Source organism: Zootermopsis nevadensis, unplaced genomic scaffold (assembly GCF_977971745.1).
Source record: "Zootermopsis nevadensis isolate Lab colony 2312 unplaced genomic scaffold, Znev_1.0 Znev_ptg000018l, whole genome shotgun sequence".
Classification (NCBI taxonomy): Eukaryota; Metazoa; Arthropoda; class Insecta; order Blattodea; family Termopsidae; genus Zootermopsis; species Zootermopsis nevadensis.
The window spans coordinates 7,094,146-7,108,738 of record NW_028259150.1 but is presented as its reverse complement, the minus strand read 5'-3'; the positions used below and the strand labels follow the sequence as shown (position 1 = coordinate 7,108,738).

The 14,593-nt window shown below is 39.4% G+C and overlaps 1 protein-coding gene and 1 long non-coding RNA gene across 7 annotated transcripts in view; one reads left to right on the top strand and one right to left on the bottom strand.

Annotated features, from left to right (window-relative positions):
* The window catches only part of LOC110832984 (uncharacterized), a 108,006-nt gene extending 94,588 nt beyond the window's left edge, over positions 1 to 13,418 (bottom strand). For all 6 annotated transcript variants that reach the window (XM_022070510.2, XM_022070509.2, XM_087351274.1 and 3 more), the window contains exon 1: positions 11,418 to 13,418. The gene's annotated coding sequence lies outside the window, so the exon portion shown is untranslated. The remainder of the gene's footprint in view (positions 1 to 11,417) is intronic.
* On the top strand, positions 4,363 to 6,985 carry LOC110832986 (uncharacterized). Its single transcript, XR_002544112.2, has 2 exons — positions 4,363 to 4,627; positions 6,291 to 6,985. It is a non-coding gene; the product is annotated as an uncharacterized LOC110832986 (long non-coding RNA).
* Positions 13,419 to 14,593: the final 1,175 nt, after the last annotated feature.

The window sequence follows — 14,593 nt, the reverse complement described above, 5'->3', positions numbered from 1 at the left end:
TCGAACTCCACGGTATCAAAACTGTCACACATGAAAGTTGGCATGGCGACTGACCATAGGCCAAAGTATTTCTAATATGGAAAGAAATGCTCTTACGTAAGTTAAATGATACGAAAATTAGGACGCTGTAACAATACAAAGCCACCAGGGGAAACTACTCTTGGAAGACCGGAAACAAATCATTATGATAACCACACAATACAACACAGACAATTGTTACGCCTCATAAATCTAATGGAAGTATTCTAGGCGGATTTTAACAACATTTTGTGTGGACATTATGCTACCGGAGGCTGCTCCAGTCTCGTATTCCTATTCTATTAATATTCTGCAACCAGTAGTAACAATATGGCGGACGCTCAAACATAAATGGGAGGAATGACGTGTCGTATAGTCTGGCAGATACTAACCGACGTTTCGGATTCGCTTACTGCCTCCATCATCAGGGAGATGCGACATCTGAACATTGTAGAGTGTTCGTGTGTGTGTGAGTGAAAGACAAATACAGGAACGGCGAGAGAAAAGTGAAAGGGGGGAACTCAACTGTTAAGCCGAAACTCACATAGATAATATTTAAAGATTCAGTTCCTACCGCAGAAAAAGGCTTGGCATAGGCCAGAATGTCCTGCTTTGGGCGGAATTCCCAATTCTGTACACATACATTAACAACAATCGATGTTGTCGATATGTGGTATTTCGATAACTGAGCACTTGACTATGTGAGGAATTCCCCTGTTGTTCCCAACTTGTGAAAGTTCACAACCGCCGCAATAAAAAAGGTCTACAGCCACTGCATTCTATCCTGCACCAGCAGAAACCACATTCTACCTCATGATGCGGACCGAAATGTTGAGTGCAGCTCAAAACGCAGTGCGGGTTCGGTCAAAAATCCGTTTGTTCGACCCAGTTCACATTTCCATCACATTTACACTTCAGTCGCATCTTACCATATCTGAACGTCTTGTTTCTCCCATCAAAGCTACTGCACATTCCTCAGCTCGCCTTTTTTACCACGACACCGACTGTGCTCATTAAATGAACTCGGAAAGTTGTCAGTCGTTAACGCGACTGGCTATGAGATGAAGTACCAGGTTCGACTTCCGACAGGGAAACGAATTATCTTCGCCTAGTAAGCTACTCCAATCTCGTACCCAGTGCCTGGGCCTATTTGCCTCACTGTAAAGGGGCCGTAACATGACGCCGTCACTCACCTACAACTAATGTCGAGATTTAGAAGGTGTTCAGTTTTCTTCTCCGACCTGCACCATGTTGGCCTGCGTCTTCATATTACGGTGCTTAAGCCAGCCGACTTATCTTTTGTCAGCGGTTACTAAAACATTATTCATAGCGCTACAATGATTCTTTGGTTCCAAAAATCAGCACAACAAAGAATGGGATGGACTGGGCACGTATAACACATGGGGCTGAATTAGCAAGGAACACGGCACTTTCAAAGCTCAAGGGAAGACACCATTTGCGAGACCTAGAAGTAAACGTGAGGATAATATTAAAATGGTCTTAGATTAATAGGCTGCAGATGTGTTTTTGGACAAATGATGGGTTTCAATGTCGGGTTTTGTAAATACCAGGTTTCAATAAAGCGAATAATTTCAACAGCTGTGCAACTATCTGTTCAAGGTGGGTTCTGGAACATGGACTTCGCTGACTGGTCAGTTACACCTTGCCCCAGATCAGGCGGCCAGTCACCGGCTTCCCAACCCGGAGGCCCGGGTACAATGCACAGACAGCCCAAGTGGAATCTGCGGTGGACGAAGTGACATTGGGGCATGAGCCTTTCGGTTTCCTCCCGCCGATGATCATCGCGGCAATTTTCCACGCTCACTTTCAGCAACAGCAACACCGGTACAGTGGGGCCATGAAACCGATTCTGGTTCACTCCACTCCGTTTCCAGAATAAACTGAACGATTCGACGCCGTTCCGCGTCGACAACTTTAGTGAATCAAGTGTCAGTCGTGTAGTATATAAATAGCGTAAGCAGGCGGAAGCCGGAAGTACTGTCTCTTAATACAAAAGTGTTTGTGCATCAGCACAGCCTCGCAACGGCGACGGACGGCCTGTATGAAGTAGAGGCTCTCAAGCCGTATTCTTGATACCGGGGCAGTTTCCCGTAAAACTTGTTTCACATTCAACCCAAATTCCGGTTTAGACCATTTTTCCTCTATCTCAACTAGTCTTCTTACCTAGTACCATAAATTTCGTATGATGATGTAATTTCCATGTGCGTGCTACACTACCCGCCAGTTCACATTATTTGACACAATCACCTAAACATATTTTATATAAAGAATACAAATCATGCGGCCTATTGAATAAGCAGTCACAGACAGCCGACAAGGGGTGGTCCTCCTGCTTGGCGGAATGGACAGAAAGGTAAATATCCTCTCGCCTGAACAAACCAGCGCGTCGAAATTACTTGAAATTAATATTGTTTTCACATCTACACGAGACTTTATTATGAGATATGTATCATTTGGCTATATGTTTAGACACGCGTATGCTATCTCCTGGCCATCAAACCTTTTGACTTCGCCATTGTTTTGAACGCGAAATTACATATATTATAACTTGACTAAATGTCTCCATTTGTTAAAATACACATTTAAGACGCAGGTACGAGGACGTCAAGGGAAAAGACCCCTCGAGGGACTCAGATGTGTGTATGGGAGGGAAGTTGACATTAAAATGTATTTTAGAGAATTATGTAGACTGGATTCATTTGGCACAGGACAGGGACCCGTAGCGGAATCACGTAAACACGCCAATGAACACTCTGGTTCCACAAAAGGCATACAATTTCGGAATTAGCCGAGCGAGTATTAGCTTATCGAAAAGCACTTTAGTCTATGGCGCTATTGGTATTAAAACCTACAACAACCAGTCCTTTGGAACCTTAAGATGCATCGCTAACGGCGTTTTCAGTAGTCTACCTGTTTAGTGAACTATCATTTAATCTATCCAGATAGTATGGCCTGCAGCAATGAAGTACCGATGGCAATGCTTTTTCATCGTCCCGACATTCTTCACTCACGTAATGTAACGCGTAAATGCTGCTGCTTGTACATGGTATGTGTTTTAGAATGAAATGGAGTCCACTCATTCATCAGAACGACTTCATTCAACTGTTTTATCGTGCCGGATTGTGGTTTCATTACGCGTTATCTCGTCTCTCTAACAAAAAGCTGTGACACAAAGAACGTGTATGGATTTACAAACGCATCATTCAGTAGCGTTAGAATCCTGTTTTCAAGCTACAGTAGAAATCGTAGTGTAATTGTTAATAAATAAGACACGGGCCTTCAGACGATGCATTTTAAAAATACATGATCATGTGTCCGATATTGCGAGTGGAGAATTCACATTACGATTATAGCCTATACGTAAAATGAATCAGAATATTTTTCATACATGCGAAGAAGGTTTGCATTCCTTCGCATACCAGAAGTCACCGGTCAAAATTTCGGTCGGTGAGGATGTCCTAAATTAAGATGTATCCTTTTCCTATACACGTATATGTATGTAGTAGGATATATACCCTTCTCGTTAATTACGTATCATTACTTTCTTTCCTCAAAACTTCTGTATTTATTTATTACAGTGCTACGATCAAATGTCTTTCTTTTCGGAGGAGAGAAATACAAAAGAAAAATATAAATTCTATGAGCTGTGGCTGGCAGAAGATCGACAGTAAAGGATATGTAACATGGTAAATTGTTTAAAGAAAATTCGTAGGAGCTCGGCAGCGAATGGCGAATTCGCGATCCTATACTGTAAGTTGGATATACAAACTAAAGTTAAGACATCGCATTGCAGTATCCCAATTCTGCAACAATTTGAAACTCCGAATTTCATTAATTTCTGAACACGAACTTACGGAAGAGCTCATGACGCCTCATTTCTGGACCTTGAAAATTAGGATTCGTTGGACATAAAGTGTTTGTTCTCGGCCCTCGATTGTTCAGTATTAATGAACAACTTAATGGGCACGAACTTCCATTGTCCATCCCCCAGATGTTACACGAGTGAATATGGAACAGCGGTGTAATTATAGTCACAGGGGAAAGCTGAAGAACTCAGAGAAAAGCCTATCGTAATGACACTTCGTCCACATCATATTCCACTTGAATGCTCTACGCGCGAACACGGGGCTCCGCAGTGAGAAGCGGACCAATAGCCTCCTGCGTCGTCGCACGGCCAACTATTAGTCTATTATTAGCGTCATAGGCAAACCGAAACGTCATCCATGGTGAACAAGAAACATTAAGCCGAAGGCTGTCTTCTGGGTTGTTACGCCGTGTAGTCTGGTACAAATTAACCGATGTTTCAGAGGCCCCTGCTGCCTCCATCATTACGGCGATGTCACTCTGATGGAGCGAGCAAGGACCTCTGAAACGTCGGTTAACTTCTACCAGACTACACGGCGTAACAACCCAGGAGACAGCCATCTTTAGAATCACCGCCGTAAAAACCGCAAATCCTACAAGAAATATTCAAATCCGTGAAGGCAAAGGTCATTTTTAAATAATCGAGCTTCATGCGGGGGAAGACGCAAATACGAATAAAGTGTTCACCTTGAGCGCTGCAAGGAGAGGAGGTTTAGAAACCAAGGTAAACACATCAGGAAATAAAATTACGTGGCAATGCTGTCAATACATTTACAGATAACAACTAAGGGCGTTAATAGAGACAGCATAACCCAGTGTAACTTGAAGATACACTAGAAAAAGAACTGAAGGTCGCGACTGAGTAGTTAGCACTCCTGCAACGTATTCGGGAGGCCCAGGGTTCAAATCTCACACCGCAGAAGAGCTATCCTACCTGAAGGACTTCGTGCTTGGTTATTTTTGTCCAGCCAGGCAAACGCCTGGATGCCACAACCGCTTCCTTCCACCCTCTTTACCAATCATTATTTATTAATCATCCTATCCTTCGACGCTATTCCTATTTGTCGGAGCTCCTGAAAGCGTCGTTAAATGAACCACCACAAAATAAAAACCAGTATGAATCACAGGTTGTGCTATTTAAAATACAACCCAACATGAATCAGGTACAACGGCACAGAAGCAGGTCCACCTCCGTGTAACACACTCCCAATCTACAAATTGACACTCGAGTCTACGACGTTGCTCACGCCAGTTGGGCAGAAGCTATGCAGGTACGAACATGGTGTATTCACGAGTACACTGTCCGTTCATTCTCGCATCAAAATCGTATGCTGCTGTTCGCGAAGCATTTGGCAACGCGTATCCTGACAAGAAGTACCGAATGGTAACAAATCTTCGGGACACAGGTTGTCTGTCTGTGACAAATGCTAGGTAACATGCACAAAGTTCCTCGATAAGTAATACACGTCATACCCCACTTCCTTCTTTCACAATTTCTGTCACATTATAATCTGGTCAGTTATTGCAGTGGACGGAATCCAATGCGTGCGTTACTACGTCACTGCGTTACGTAAAAGTTAATCCAACGTTACCCCTGTTCCTAAGCACCGGGCCACGAAGTCCTTCCACATCTCACTACTAGAAGGAAATGTGTGGTCAGCATCACACCCCAGCCGTTTTACCCCGTGGAATGAGACATCGGTATCCTTCGGAGAGGAGTAAAACAGAGAAGTGAAAAATTCCAAACACTGCAAGGTACCGAACCCCGGGTGTCGAGCTTGTAGCCAGCCATGCAGACATTCATATCTTGTAAATGTATTTTGTCATCTCTTGTATTTTTTTATTCTTTCTCACGTGAGAAACACGACCTGCCCAAAACAGGTTGGATTGCCTCACCTCACGGCAACTATCCAGTTTCTTCTAGCCGGCAGATGGTCGTCGCTACACACTGGTGCTGCGCCCAGTACGGCACACTGCCTGCGTGTCTAATTTCATTACGAACTCATTCAACAGTCGTACATTTTGAAATTAAAACGTGACCTCTTAACATAGAAACAACCTACTTTGAGTTCGGTAGCTGGGAATAAACTCCATTTAATAAAAACTGATTTTATTCAATTTCTCATTCAAACATAAGATCAAACATTCGAGATGTCACCATCTACTTTTAAAAGAAACTCGTTTGAGATTTTATTACTTTGATTAAAGGTCTGTTGCCCTCAGAAAGGCATCAAAGTTCTCAATCATGATGCTAACCGGTGGAATGTTCTGTTGTATAAGTTATGCTGCCATTGCATAGCTTTTAGAATTATAATGTGGGTGATGAAATTTTTGAAATAACGTGGTACGTCGCACCGCTAATATTTTTCGCTGTTTTATGTTGCAAGACATGGGACAGGAAAACGAGAGGAAACAGGGAACGAGAAGAGGAACACAGAGAACAAAGGAGAAGAAGAAAAGGGGTAACGGATGAAGATGCGAAAGAAATAAGTTCTGCTGAACTTTAACTCTCAATTCCAGGACCCTACAACTGGAACTAGTGTCGCTCCCAGCTCAAGACGACTGAATGGTCGCAGTGTTGGATTACCACCGTTGGCAAGAAATTATGAAATACTGGAAGGTGGCCTCTAGTAGCAGTGTGTTCATACCAAATTTCATGAAGTTCGTCAACTGATTAAGGGGGTGGCGTGAAGACGGTCATAACGGTATAATAAATGCATCCATCTTTTCTTATGAAATGAGGAAACTAAGTTTAAAAGTTAAACATTCCACCACACCTTTATCCGAAATACAATCGTAACGATTTTGCAGTTATTGATAAATCGGACCCTGCGACACTCCTGCTGGCTTACAAAGGTTATAGCACCTAGAACTTTCACTTGTTAATCACCCAATCAGGCTAAAGGTAACAGGCAGACATGTGTAGAACTATGGCCTACTCCACTAATGTTAAACAGACACCCTCCCTGTAACACAGCAAGCTGTACTTGATTCAGCAATATATGGCTGTGTTATAAATCTTATCCTTCCAGGCGCATTCGCAATCCTACGGAGGCCCTATTAAAATGATGTTTGTAATGGTGACGTTGTTTTCTTTGCGGTAGGAACTGTATTTTCATTTAGGAACTCTGGCCGTCACTCCGTCTACTCTGCTGGCTCACATTCCATGTAGCTCACATGTCCTCCCCCTCCCAATTTATACGACAGTCAGAAGTAGCATCTACAGGCAACAGGGTGAATCCGTCAGTATTCCTACACTGTGCAAATATTTCCTAACTTCTTTGTGCAGGAGTATGAACTACAATACTGAAATGTACAAAATGATATTTACTCTTCTATTATCTACCCACACAATTTCTATCCCATCAAGGCAATTAATAAATAGATTAAAATTCATAATTCACTGAAGTACACGTTTTCCACAAGTGTTCTTTACCGTTTTATATTCCCCAATGCTCTTCGTGTTCATTTACTGCAGACAAAGATCTACAGTAGTGAAACTAATTACACAGCAGTCAAAAATTAGTTTTCTTCTATTTCCTAAAATATTACCCATACAAAAGAAATGTTCCAAATAAAAGTTGCACGTCTTCATGAGATCCATGTGTATTTATGCCATGCAGTAATGTTTTGTATAATGGGTAGTCTTTTAAAAATGTAATTCACTTTGGACTTTATGAAAAATATACAGGCCTGTTGTAACTAACTTGCACAAATTCAATTTAAATGTCACTGTAGCCTTCACAATACCAAATGTCATTACAATCTGTCCACTAGTTGCAGAGATAAAACATGCAAATGGACAAATATAACCTCTTTCATTATGTATTCTACAATATGTGCAAAGATCACATAAAAGGTAGAATACAGTAGGTTTTTTAAATATATACATGAAGCAAAAATGTGTATGCGTCATGGTGCAACGTGACTTTACAGGTATAAGTTAGGCAATTCAGCATGAACCAATGTTCACACAAATACCTCACTATACAGACTATGTGCATATGAATATTAAATATATTCAGGGTACTTAATAAATTGATATCATTAAACATCAGCATAATAGGTGGAAACTTACCGGTAATAAGTTGTTTTATTCAAAAGCAGAAATGAAGCCTTCAAGTGTCTTAATTAATGACCATAAACCACATTACTGCAGGTTACTTTGCTATCATAGTAGATGCTACTGACAAGTGACAGTTAACTACAAAACCTGAAAAGTTTCATGAATTTCCTACTACTACTACTATGGCGTAACAGCCCAAAATCGAGCCCTAGCCTCCTCTCATGAATTTCCACAGATCAATTAAAAATAACAACTTAACAGAAATAATTTCTTTCACTGTATTCACAATTTCTCATAAATCTGATTATCATTAGAAATACCAAGAATAAAATAGAAAAAATATGGTCATTTATGTTCATCTCTTTGATCCTGTAAGTAACAGCTCATTTTCACATTCTTAAAAAGAATGTTTATTTTGTTATTATCAACATCCTTCCCAATATTAGGCTCATCTGGAATGTTATTGGTACTACAAAGCAGAATCATTCTATCCTCTACAGATCCACGCGTGTCTTCTACCTTTGGAATGATATTTCTAACATTTTCTTTCATGTGTGCATGGTAAGATTTATTTGATGAACAAGAACATTACTTTATATTCAGAGAACACGAACGCAGAAACACAACATGTAACATCACATAAAATAATTCACAAAACAAAATTTTTTGTATCAAGATACCATGTGGTTATAATCAAATGATCACAACTGGTAATACATCCTCAGTATGCTTTTGTGTCAATTATTATAATCTGGTTTCAATTACTGATACTGCAATTCAAATCTCCCTTTCTGATGTGTCTGTTTAGGACTGATTTCTGTAACTATGAGCTGTTTTTTGCAAAATGTTTTCACACTTCCCCGAACAACTCCTCCATGAATGAAAGAAGCAGTAAAAACTAGCAAATTTGGTCAGGTTAGAAACATTTAAGTTATGGAAATATTTCTTGAATTGTAAGTGCATGAAGTAAGCCTGGATGTCTCAGCCATAGTTGCTATGGGCTAGATCCCTGGGTTTGACACATCTCTCAGCAATTACATCTGCACCACTTCTGGGTCTTGCACAAGACTTTGTTGCATTCTTTATCCATTATAGAACCTCAGACTTTACATAATGAACAGACAGATCTGATAAATATAACAGATAATATACTACAGAAAGCCATAAACCTCTTAAACATTTCAAATAATAGTGAAACATCTTAAAGACATCAACAATTTATAACAATTGTAATATTTCTTCAGTGGTCAGTCTTTCAAGAATTCTAGCAGTGCTAGGAAAATATTACTTGGAAGATGTCTTACCTACTTCATTATCTGAAGACCATGCATATTCCATGAATCTTCAGGCTTTCATGATAATACTCAATTAAACATTAGAAGGTCTTTCAGGTTGTAGTACTCTGTCAATTTTCAAGAAACTTTCAGTGATCTGAATTATCTCAATACCACCATTTTAATGGCAGAAAGAAAGGACAAGACTGAATAGCATACATATGTATAGTTACCTAACACACACACACAAATGCATACAAGAATAAACAAAGAAAATTGAAAACAGAGGTTCTTTTCTAGTAAAAAAACCCAACTCTATAATATTCAGTAACACACATCTTTACAACACAGTCCCCAGTTACTCATGAACCTTATTTGTACAATGTTTGAAGAAAATGCCCTTTATGGCTGGCACCTCTCCAGTTCTGAGCTATGGAATCCAGAAAATTAACTGTCTTCAGATGCCAGTGACATTTGATCTCAACTGGAAACAAATGGATTTTTACAGGGTTTAGATTTTGTAGGATTTTAGGTCTCCACAGAAGTGGGACCTCAGATTGTGGCTGTACTTCAATCCTGAAAATGAACTTGGCATATTCTTCTGAACCATTCCTACAAAACCACAAGACTATGTGGCACAACAACCGAGAAGACCACGACTTAAACTTTCTTTTGTTCAATGAACACATAATACAAATACTGTGGATGGAATATAAGTTTTATATTGCATCTGAATCTACATTAACAAGGACAGATGTACATAAATGTACAGAGAGATGGACTGGATGTTGTTGTTAAATTCAATGGCAACACCAAAACAAACACAACTTAAACTAAACTAACTTCAAATGAACATGACTAAACCAAACTCAACTCTCCAAACTCGAAAAGGGCTGAAAGAATGTGAGCAACTTCATTCAGTTCTCTGAAACTCTGTACAACTTCCTCCAACTACACACAACTTTATAAAACTCAACAATTCTCAAAATTGCTATGCCACTATGAACAAATCTGGACAAATGAATAATTCTGTGCAGTTCTGTGAAAAACTAAGGAACACAACTCTTGACTCAAACTCCTAACGGCCAAAGTCAGTGCCAACATAAACTAAATCACAAATTACCCAAACACAGTCAGATACACAACTGGCTTGAACACAGATGTGCCAAACTGAGCAACAGTCAAGCCGTGGCATTTCAGGGCAGTACCCTAGAGCTTTCTGTAAATGCCTGGGAGCTGCCCAGGCACTTATTTTAAAGACAGTGATGTCAAACATAGACAGCATGGCCCCTGGGTATGAAGAAGGGAGAAAGGGGGGTTAGGCATCCTCAAGACATGAAGTATCACCCTCCGGGAAATTTTTACAAATACAGAACTTTTTTTTTGATTTCTGATCTCTCTGTTTTAGATGGAAGCGTCAGTCTCTATACGTGGCCTTTGTACATTTCTTGGGTTGTTTATTGTTCAAAACTGCATTTCCAAGCATAAAGTTCTTCGACATAGGAACACAAATCACCTCATATCATAATTCATGACATCTTTCAACACAGATTTGTGCGCCACACTGGCCCAGTGATGGATGTACCCCTGGTATAAAACTAACCTAATACAAACATAGATACACTTTGGACTTTGGAGGGCAACGATTGATCCTCGTAATTTGGGCACCAAATATATGAGTACATGTACATGACTTGAGAAAAATTCAGTTACACTAATCATCAAAACAAATGACCAAATTTATAAAAGTAGCATATCACTCCCTTGCCCACTATTGCTGTGACGTTTCTAACAACAGCGAAGCTCCGGCCGTTTTGACGAAAAGCATACGACAAGTAACGAATGAAAACATTCACGCCATATATGTATACTAAGAGTTCCATGGAGGTAGCATTATTTAATAAACACAACACGTACATTTCCAACATTTATGCCGAATTGCGGGATAAACGACGTGGTGCAACACAGCACCACGACAAATGTGGAAATTTTAATAAATAATCGTGTCTGGCAGTACGTACTTCCATACTTAAACCATAAATTTAATTCGCAAACATGCAAATCCTAACAAGCACCATTCGCATCAACAGCACGTCAGTATTACAAAGTCGAATATAATTAATGTACAATTCAATAACAAGCAAAAATACTACTTATAAACTTGTACAACCTACCTATACTTGTTCCTGAAGCTACGATCTCCGTGAAAGCTCAAGAAGTGTTCTATATCATATCATAATTCTTCCCTTTCATTCTCAAACCAATGCATCCAACGTAGGTCGTTGCTACTTACACCCCACACACACATAGTATTGTAACCATATTACAAATTGTCAAAAATGTTCTGCATTAGCACAAAAACGTATTAAAAAACACGCACAAATGACAGTCATTCATTAATTAAAAATCAAGTCTGATAAATGCCTATTAAGTTCACATCGACTCTTGATAACAAAATGCTACATGACACGGTCTGCTTCTGTCACCCCTCCCACAAGCCCTCTTGAACGAAGCCTCTATCACAAACAAAAGGGTAACTTGCAACGCTAACGTGCATTCTATACACCAGGCAGGTTTGAAAACAAATGTCTGGTTTTAAAAATTATGTTCCTTGCAGTACAAAAATTATCTGGGCACTAAGGCCGTCGTATTAATAATCCATAAAAAATGTCAACAAGCATAATACCACAAACCGTTCGTTACGGTCGACCAACACAAAGCGACTGCCAGTTTATTATACTTGCCACCAGAGCAAGACAGCAAAGTACATAACCACCACAGAGATACATAGTTATCAAAGTCGTCCAAAGATGACGGGAGTTTCGTACAATTATTTCAGTATCTAGCGTTCAAGGAAAGAACTAACAGTAACAATAAGAAAAGAATAATTTTTTTTTGTGGCGTCATCGTCGCGGATGCAAATGCGTTTTTCAACGTTGAATAATACTCGTGATAAAAAATCACCATATAATTTACCATAAAATATTTACTTGCTAAACTCTTTTGCTTTTTATGGTCAGAACACCATGTGTACAACTATACCTCATGAAGCAAAGTCAAATTCAGTACTGTCCAAGTTCAACATTTTGTGGCAAAGGCCTCTCCAGTATTAATGCAATGCAATGATGAAAGGGTGCCATAGGACTGATTATCATCATGTGTTTGTCCAGGTTTCCATAGGACTACCGCTTCATGTTTTGTTTTCTTGACCATGTTCCTTCCAGTTGTGATTCCACTTCACCGATTATCCTCTGATTCACTAATGCTCTATCCTAAATCTGCATATCTTTAGTCCTCCATGAATTCTGAGCAAATGTTCAGTATTTGGGTAAATTTTTCTCTTCACTCCTCTGATAGGAACTGCTCTGAAATTACACTTCACATTAAAATGACTGGCTTACAATGAAAATGAGTTGTGAACATTCAAAGCACGTTATTCACTGTGCAAAAATAAATGATACATGACTGGCTATGGTGCGCCAGCCCAAAGCTGAGCCTTGGCCTCCTCCCATGTGGGAGGTTTCTTTGTATTGAAGTGTGCATTTATGAGCAGTGAGTGACAAGCCCACTGCCTCTGCATAATTTCTACTCAATTCCTGATTTGTCTGCTAGAGCCATCTAGTAGTAAGTCAGGAGAGACTTGGGTGAGAAATGGCCGCTGAATTTTGCTTACGAAATATCTTGTTCATGCTTGTAAGGTTCTTTTACATGCCATAAATCTATGACATGGGACCGCCGACTTTACTTCCCCTCTGAAGGAAGTTGTGCTATGGATTAATATTACCCTTAATAAAACCTATCGACCTTGCCCAGGTCTAAACCCATGAACATTGGGTCCAGTGGCGAGTATGCCAACGGCTAGTCCACCAAGGGTGACACATGGAATAATTAGGATAATAATTTTACAGCTCACAATAAAACATTAAAGTTTGTGCGTTAAGTACAATCTGGTAATTCAGTTTACAATAGTAATATTACTATCACTTACTGGAGGGTGTTAGGAAGAGACTACCTATGAAGCAAAAATGAATTTATTTATTTACTTATTTTGTATCCAAATGAACACCATTCAAGGTAGAAATCATTAAATAGAGTAATATTAATAAATAAAAAAAAGTTGGGGAAAATTTAGTATAGAATAAATATAAAAGTAAATTTAGAACATATATACAAAACTATACAAATGTAATTGATGTGAGATCATTCAGAGGAGCAGATTGCGACACTGATCATTATCTGGTGGTAGCAAAAGTGAGGGAGCGGCTTTCAGTAAGTAGACGAACTAAACAAAATTTTGACACAGAAAGATTTGATTTGAAAAAATTAAGTGAGGGAGAGGCAAAGGAACAATATCAAGTTGAAATTTCGAATAGGTTTCAAATTTTAGAGACAAATGAGGATAATGAAAGTGTGGACATCAACAGGGAGTGGGAAAATGTCAGAAACTGCATCAAAATTTCAGCAAAAGAGAAACTAGGATACTACAGGAGAAAGCAAAATAAACCGTGGTTTGATGAAGAATGTTCAAAATTAATAGATCGAAGGAAGCAAACAAAATTTCAATGGTTGCAGAACCCAAACAAAACAAATGCGGATAATCTATGTAACGTGAGACGTGAGGCTAGTAGAACCTTTAGGACTAAGAAAAGGGAATACCTGAAGGGCAAAATTGCTGAACTTGAGACAAATAATAAGGAAAAAAACATCAGAGACCTGTACAGAGGCATTAATAACTTTAAGAAAGGATATCAACCCCAGACTAATTTGGTAAAGGATGATAGTGGCAATTTGCTTGCAGATCCAATAAAAATTGTGAATAGGTGGAAAAATTTCTTTAGCGAGCTCTTAAATGTTCATAATACTGGTGATATTAGACAGATTAAAATGCATACAGCTGAACTGTTGGTGCCAGAACCTAGCTTAGATGAAGTGGAACTAGCCATTGGGAAGTTGAAAAGTTATAAATCTCCAGGAATTGATCAGATTCCGGCCGAATTAATTAAAGCAGGTGGCAAAGGGTTGCATATGAGGATCCATAAGCTTATTCAGTTAATTTGGGATAAGGAAGAGATGCCACATCAATGGAAGGAATCCATAATTATTCCTATTTATAAGAAGGGGGACAAGACTGAGTGTGGTAATTACCGAGGAATATCGCTGCTATCAACCTCATACAAAATTCTATCCAACATTCTTTTGGCAAGATTAACCCCATATGCGAATGAAACTATTGGGGATCATCAGTGTGGGTTCAGACGAAACAGATCAACGATTGATCAGATCTTTTGCATTCGTCAGATACTAGAGAAAAAATGGGAGTTCGGTGGGACTGTACATCAGTTATTTATAG